This window comes from Indicator indicator, chromosome 16 (genome assembly GCF_027791375.1).
Source record: "Indicator indicator isolate 239-I01 chromosome 16, UM_Iind_1.1, whole genome shotgun sequence".
NCBI lineage: Eukaryota > Metazoa > Chordata > Aves > Piciformes > Indicatoridae > Indicator > Indicator indicator.
Window position 1 is genome coordinate 12,919,059 of NC_072025.1, and position 7,939 is coordinate 12,926,997.

The window sequence follows — 7,939 nt, forward strand, 5'->3', positions numbered from 1 at the left end:
TTTTGTAGAGAAAATATATAGAGAGGAGAACTTTTCAATTAACTGCACCTACTCTAAGAGTCATAAAGGCCAGTCACATCTCAGGAAGCTTTGGAACTCCTGTAAAATGCTTCCATATATTTAGGTATCAGAAAATACAAAGGAAAATATAGAACAACAATTCCTCAGACAGTAAAAATATAAAGACAAATCCAATAGTGAAGGTAACAGACATTGTCTCAGCTCTAGCTGTGTGCTGTAGACTCACAGCCTTAAGTAAAACATCGACTGCATTGCAGTCGTCCTTTGTGCAAAGGTAATTTTGGGGAAAGTTTTTGAGGAAAATCCAGCAAGATGCTATGGCCTTTGTGTTATATTCAAAGTCTGATCACTTGATGCTGTTTATTTTTGTTAGCTCTTAGCTTTGAATATACTTCTCAAAAGTATCTGGAGTATGCTGCTTGCACAGCATAGACCTGTCGAGTAAGCAGCTGTAATTGCTGTGAGGGTGGAGATGATGACAATATTCTCTTGTCTCTTTCATGTAAAACATTGAGTAGAGCCTAGATTATATTTCTAGTTACATGGGTGATTTTTGGTAGTTGAGCATAGAGGCAAAAGAGACAATTTCTGCAAAACTTCAGCAGACAGATTAAGTCTTCTGATCAGATTTCTGGTGAGATTTAAGATATTTATTGTAGCCTGTGGAGATGCTACCTTCACTGTTTTATGATAGATCTAGAAACCTTTGATTAGAGTGTAATGTTTTTAATACTGAGCAAACAATAGCACTAAACTGATTTACTGAAAAAGTATTTCTTATGCAATACCCATGGAGCCTAAGGTCTATAATTTAACCTTTTCTTCTTAGTGTTGTCATTGTATATTGCCTTATTTTTACACAATTCAGTGGAAGTTACACTTGCAGCAGAATGCAGACTCCTTCTGTGTGTCAGTTTTGAAACATTTTCATTAGGCTAAGCAGTTTGAGTCCTGAGAATAGGAGATATGGGCTCACTACCACTTCGTTCAGTTACTTTCCTTTTAATTTTTTACTTTGTTTTACTTTATTAATGATTACTCTATTTGGCCTTCATAAAAGTGCAGAAGTAGTCTCACCATCTTTGTTTTATTGCCAAGTTTGTATGATAACATTTGCTATAAACCACTCTTTTTTTAAGGTTCCAAAAGAGTACAATTGATTGAATGCCTATTTTCTGCCTTATACAACAGATCACACCGAGCTACACAGCTTTTCTCAGGTAAGTGAACTATTATATAGTCCCCTTTTTCTTGCCTTCCTCATCTCCCTTAATTAATATGGAAAATTTCCTTAATTAATAAGGAAAACCAGACATCTGTCTGCATAAGCCTTGTTTTAACATTAGTGCATAGCTCCATGGAAAACAAATAGCTAGTTAGTAGGATTTATCCACTGTGGCCAGACAGCATAGATAGCTCTAATAATGAATTTGAAATAGGTTTTTCATACTACACTGGGAAAAAAAAAAATTCCTCAGACTCAAAGATATATCAAAAGGAAGTGGCACTGTGGTGGACCAGACAGCCCACTGGCTGCCCAGTCACATGACAGCCTCAGAGGTCACTACCTCCATATCAGCAGAGCTAGTTGTAGAGCTCACCATTGAATTTCACCTCAAAGCTAAATCAGAATACTTAATAATCTGTCACCCAAATTTCATGCATTGCCAGCCTCAGTCCTTATGTGAGCCTTCTTTCACGACTTGGGAAGGTATCCCTTTGAGTTGTAGAACATGGATACACATTCCTGTGTTTTAACAACTCTAAAAAATTACTTTAGAACCAACATTAAGAGACTGTTCTAACTGTTAATGTACAGGTATGTGAATTTTATTGCAAAAAAAAAAAAAAATGCTGTCCTCATAGCAGATACTCTGAAATGAGGAAGAAGGATTTACTGTAGAGAAATCTTAGTTATGTGGTTTTCTTTTTCTTCGTCTATGATACAGCTAGGGCCATAACAGAGTTTTCCTCAGAAGCCAACATTTTTAGATGATTAACTGTTTTTGAGTAAAATGTGCTTTGCATGAATTTGATTCTTTTCTCATTTTTTAGGATGCTTTGATTTCTTGTGGTAGAATTGAAATGTAGGTCAGGCACTTAAACCCATTCCCACATACTTTCTCACATACTTTCCCTTTTGTACCTATCCATAAATTTGGGGTTTGAAAAGTTGCAATGGAGTTTTCTGAAATTTCTGCATTTGTGTCTTGTATCCCTATTCTAATGAAAAAAGAATCTTCCCAGCCAGTCCATATCTCCCAGAAGTCTCTGAAGCCAAAAAGGCTTTAGGGATGGCCTGTCCTCACTGCTAAAGGAGACTATGGTGCATTGCAGGGGATGTAGTTTGACAGGAATGTTCAATCTATACAGGAGATCAGCAGCCAAGAAATACTTGAATACAGCTCCCACGGCTAAGCAGGGCCCTGAGCACCTCACTTAATCTATAGTGTGACCACTCCCCATCTGTAAATTGACATATACTTCCTTGTTTCACAAAGGCTTCAAGAGGATAAAAATCTGTGAAAGTTATGAAATTCTCAGATACTCTGATAAGTCCCAGGATAAACAAATGTGGAATGCAAAACAGCAGCTTGCATGGTACATATTCAAGGGCATGTGGAATGAATTAGAAAGATGAAGAGAGGGAGAAGAAGAATGGGAATGGAATAAAGCAGAAAGAAGCAAGGATAGTGCAAGTCAGGTAGTGTAACTGGAAGGTATGGGAGGGTTATGCAGAACCCTAGCACTCTTTGAGTTCATGTTGCAAACAACCTTGTAAATGCAAAGCAAACTGAGCTGATGGCTTAATAAAATGGTTTTTTTTTTAAAATTCTAATGCTGACATTTTTGTGAAGTAGCCAAGAGTAACTCCCAAAGAAGAGACCTCACTGTATGCATTTAGAGCATGAGTGGATATATTAAACCTAGATTTTATTGAATAGTCCTTTTTTTTTTTTTTGAGGGAAGGCAATATGAGGTAAAAAAGAGAATAACTTTCTGTATTCTGTTCCATTTTCTCTGACAGCAGTGTGAGGGAAAAGAGGAAGTCTAGATATGTAGATATGAACATATGTAAATAGAAAATAAGGACATACATCCATCCTTAGCTGCCCTTTCCTGGGTGAACAGTGTGTATTATGAAACTGAGTACTGGATACTGGAAACAGATTAGTAGATTATTTTTCTGACAATGGAATATAAAAGGTTAAATACTCATTAAAACACAAATCCTTTTTAAGAACTGCAGGTTAAGCAATGTGGACAGATTAGATAGAAATGATGCTGCTGGCTTTCAAAGAACTGAAGGCTGTAGTTAACAAGGGAAACAAAAAAGCTATTTGGCATTGCAAAAATAAGGTGGCAACATTTGGGGAGAAAATGTAGGTTACATGTATAGAAAGCTCTCATGACAGTGATGTCCGGTAGATGGTTTTATCCTTCTACTGGAATGGGAGGAAAGCTTGTTATTGGAATGAATATGTCCTTTTTGTTCCAGAACATATTGGATGTGACACATTCCTGTGCAAAAGGAGGTAACTCCCAGCTAAGCTTTCAAAAAAGGACTTAAGTGCTGCACAGTAATTTATACTGCCTTTCTGCACTAGAAGTCCTCAAAATTGTCACTGGTCATACCTATGACAAGCCTCTGCTCAAATGCAGTAAAACAGTGACTGCAAATTAGGTGTGCTGATGTTTCAAAACATTTTTCAGCAGAAAGAGACAAAATGACTTAATGTTAAATGGAAGAACCTGACACAATTTCTCGCTATTTGCTGAGGAATGTCTAAACTTGGAGTCTCTCATACCATTTAAACTGGGCTGCCTGAGAAGCAGAGGAATAGTTTTGTATTTTTTGCTCTTTAGAAAATACTTTCTACTGAAAACAATGGATATTAAGAAATTAACTGGCTTAGATAATGCTCTTCGTGGACTTTGCATATACATGCATTGTAGACATCTTCTCCATGCAACCCCAGATCTTCTTGACATTTGTAATCTTCAGAAGCGAATTTTAAAATGCTATTTAGATGCCGTTTGAAATCCTGCTAGGTACCTCACCTGCATTTGTGTGTCTAAATACGATTTAAAATCTGATGCTAGAAGCCTATGTGACACTTAAAATAGACCTTCGAAAATTGTGTTTTTGTAGTCTGATTTCCATGAAAAGCATCAGATCTTAAAATTCTCTAAACAGAATTGTTAAGAAAAAACCTAAAACACAATTGAAAATATTGACAAGAAAATAAAGGTTAGACTTTGTATTATACTTTGAAAATTCTCTGCCAGTCAGCAAACTAAGTAGATTTTGAGAGGCAAGATTCTAAGTCCACTGAAAGTAATAAAAGTACTCTCTCTGATTTCAGTGGTCTTTATATCTCACCTTTCACTAAACTATACTGTGATGGCCTTACACACTGTTTACTGCATTTTATTTGAATGAAAGTGAAAATTAATGCCAGTGTCAAAAGAAAAAAACACCCAAAATTAAACAGCTGAGACAATTGATGGAGGGAGATATTGTTTGAATAAATAAGTTTAAAGTTATGAAATACACCAAAGGCACATACAAGATGTCCAGAATGTCCTGCAATGTTCTGAAATTTGTCAGCAAAATCATTCAATACAGAAGTGTATAGATACTGAATGGCATTTTCCCATTACATGATGGATAGAGCTTTCTATGTTCTTTAAGTAGGTTTTAGTTTAAAAAGATATATAGAATTAAGCTAACCTCATTACTATTTTTCCCCACATCTGTTTTGAATAGTTGTTTTAATTTTAGGATTTCCCCAGCACCACCACCCGTTTCTTCCTGAAGCAGGCAGTGGAAGATCACTGCCATCTACAGATTGGAGATAGTATCACTACTGGAAAATTGTTGGAACAGTTTCTCTCAGATTGGAACATTTTTCTTTCTTTGCCTTCAGGACTTGTCTCCTCAGCTCCTCCTCCCCCTTAAAAAAAACCCACAGTCACCCAAGACACACTATTGTCTGTGTTGTCTGTGTAGCACTCTGGTTATAATCACCCTTATCAAAGCAGAAGCATAGTACTTTCAGATTCTTACAAGCCTTGTAATGTTTTAAGTCAAAGTTGAAGAGGAAAAAAAAACAAACAGAACCCCAACCAATGAACCAAACGAACCCCCCCAAAAACCCCCAAAACAGCAGGAAGGATTCACAAATGTGCTTTCCATTACCTAGTAGATAGGTCAAAATTTAGTATACATGTCAAAATTATAAATGGCTTCTTACAGATTTCTCAGATAGCAGCTGAGAAAAATAACAAACTCTGTAGACATTTGTACAGATAGATTAAGTGGGTACCTGCTTTCCATGTATCAGTGCTTGGATCATACTTGCAAGATGACCTATCAGGAAAAGCAAGCAAGTACAACACTGGAGGAAGAGCAGATGTATAGTGTAAGCTCAAATGAATCCCCATATTTTATTTTCTCCAAAGAAGAGTGAAAACAATGACAACAACAACAAAGATAAAGCTTGATGCTATTTTTATTTATTGTAAAAGAACCACACATTTGCAGTATATCAAAAGCCACTATATTTAACATAGAAAAATAGTAAAATTAATCATTTCCCTCCTGTATCTTCAGAGATAATTTTTTTAATTACAAGAAAACAGATATTAAACAAGTCAGACATCAGTTTTTAATATAAAAAGCTGACACTATTTTAAAATTTCTTCCAATATATGCTGTTTCACTGAATCTTTGAAGTTAGTGCATATCTGCCAAATTAGAACTGGTCCAGTCACTACATTAAGGTTAAGTGATTTTTCAGCTTGCATATGACACAGTGAAGAAACTGATAGGCACAAGCAAAAAGAGGCTGAGAAAAGCCAACTGATCATGGATAACTAAGTTTAAGATTGGGCTCGATGAAATTTGTTTTAACTGTGATTTGAGAATTTAAGCCTGTAAGAGATCATGTAGCTGAATAGTTAGGTGAGGGGAAAAAAAAAAAACTTAAGTTAATGTAAAAGAGTTAAAGCAATATCTAACTGCAGGGCATTTCACTTACTGTCTGCCCAAATATTCTTCTTCATGAACTCAAGAAATGCTTCTTACTTGCTTCTCCAGGTGAGAGAAATTCCCTGCTTGTTTCCCCTGCTGTCTGTATATCACCCTAGCAGCCAGAGGAGAATTTGGGTGAGATTTGGGTGTCCATTACACCACGATAATATGATCGCTTCAAGGAACATGTTCTTGTATGTACAACATTCTTTTACCTGTGATAGGAACACAAAACAACTCTAAGTCTATTGACGGAGAAGTTCAAGGAATAAAGGCAGCAGCTAATCTGGTCAGATTGTAGAGAAGGAGAGGTCCCTGAGTTTGAAAATCTTTACTATCATTGTTTTGCAGGACCACTTTCCTGTTTAAAATCCTTTGCCCACTGAATTGCAGACAAATATATGCCTCATTTCCTTAAAAACTTTTGAAAATTGAAATTCTAATTCACAAGAGCAGCTTTCAAAAAACATAGGCTGAAAGTTTGGGCCCCACTGAAGGCAGTGGTAAAAGTCCTGTCAGCTTCAGTTAGGTCGGAATTTCATTTGTGGTACTTGTTCAGGCTGCTACCTTTACGCACAACAGTTTTCAGTTTGTTTCTACAGAAAGTCAATGTCAGGTGTGTTTATTATTTTAAACTGTATAAAAGTATCTGGGTGAGTACATTTAACATTTCAACAAGCAAGATAGAAAGTCTGTCAGGAGGCACGTCTGTATTTCACACATTTTTAGGATATATTTAATTGAAATGATTATCTGGTAACTACAGAGTGCAAGCTGTGCTTTTTTCCGCATCGCTCTCTGAGGGTGTTTCAGTACATAGCCAGAAGGTGGCATTCATGGTTAACAGTTAAAGGAATTAATAATGCTGTTTCTTTGAATATGAGGGGAGAAAAAGGTTTCTTAGTATAGTGGCAGTTACTCAATTAACCATGATACTTAAACTAATACAATAAATCTGATTTATGTATTGTTTGTTTTACAAGGAGTGGCACAGTTATCCAGTAGTAGACATTAATCTTCATGATGAGACAGCAGGGACTTGGCAAGTTCTATTCATCTTGCTCTAAAGTATTAGATAGTAAAAGTCCTTGTCTGCAGTTATGTCATTTTGATCCTCCAAATAAGCCAGTTTCACCAATTCTTTGATCACTAATACCCACTGTTATCAGAATAATTAGGAAATTTAGGGGGGAAAAAAATAAAAAAAATTATCCAGTCAATGAATCTTAATCAGAGTTTTCAAAGTCTGATCTTCCCATTTGTGATCCAGTCAGTCTATGGAGTATTGCCATATTTAACATCTGTGTCACATCATGCCTTTCCTGTTGCCTCATTGATCAACAGACAACATGTGATGATTCCCAGATGTTCAAACATGGCAGATCCCAAAAGACCTATTAAATTACACTCAAAGCAAAACAACATTCATGCTGTAAAAGTTTTGTTAAAATCAGATATGTCTGAATATTCACAAACTTGCTACAAGATACTTACTGATATTCAAATTGCTTTTAAACATCAGTCAAATTCTTTGAAATGCTCATATTGCATATTGTATAAGGACACTGTGCCACAGAGTTGATAGGACATTCTGTCCTGTAATATGAAGCATTACATGCAGTGTGTGCTCTTTCAGACGTCTCAGATTTCTTGCTGATTATGTTTTTCCCTGATAAATTATTATCAAATAATAATAATTGAGTTATTGCCCTGAATAAATTATTATCAAAGAACCTTGTACATTGCATTCTCTAAACAAGGCAAGGTAACACATGTTCTCCAGTCCATCCTTTTTGGGCTGAAAAGGATCATTGTAAAGACCAAGATTTATTAAGATGATTCTTAGTCTGGATTTCAAACAGTAAATATGATGCAGTACAA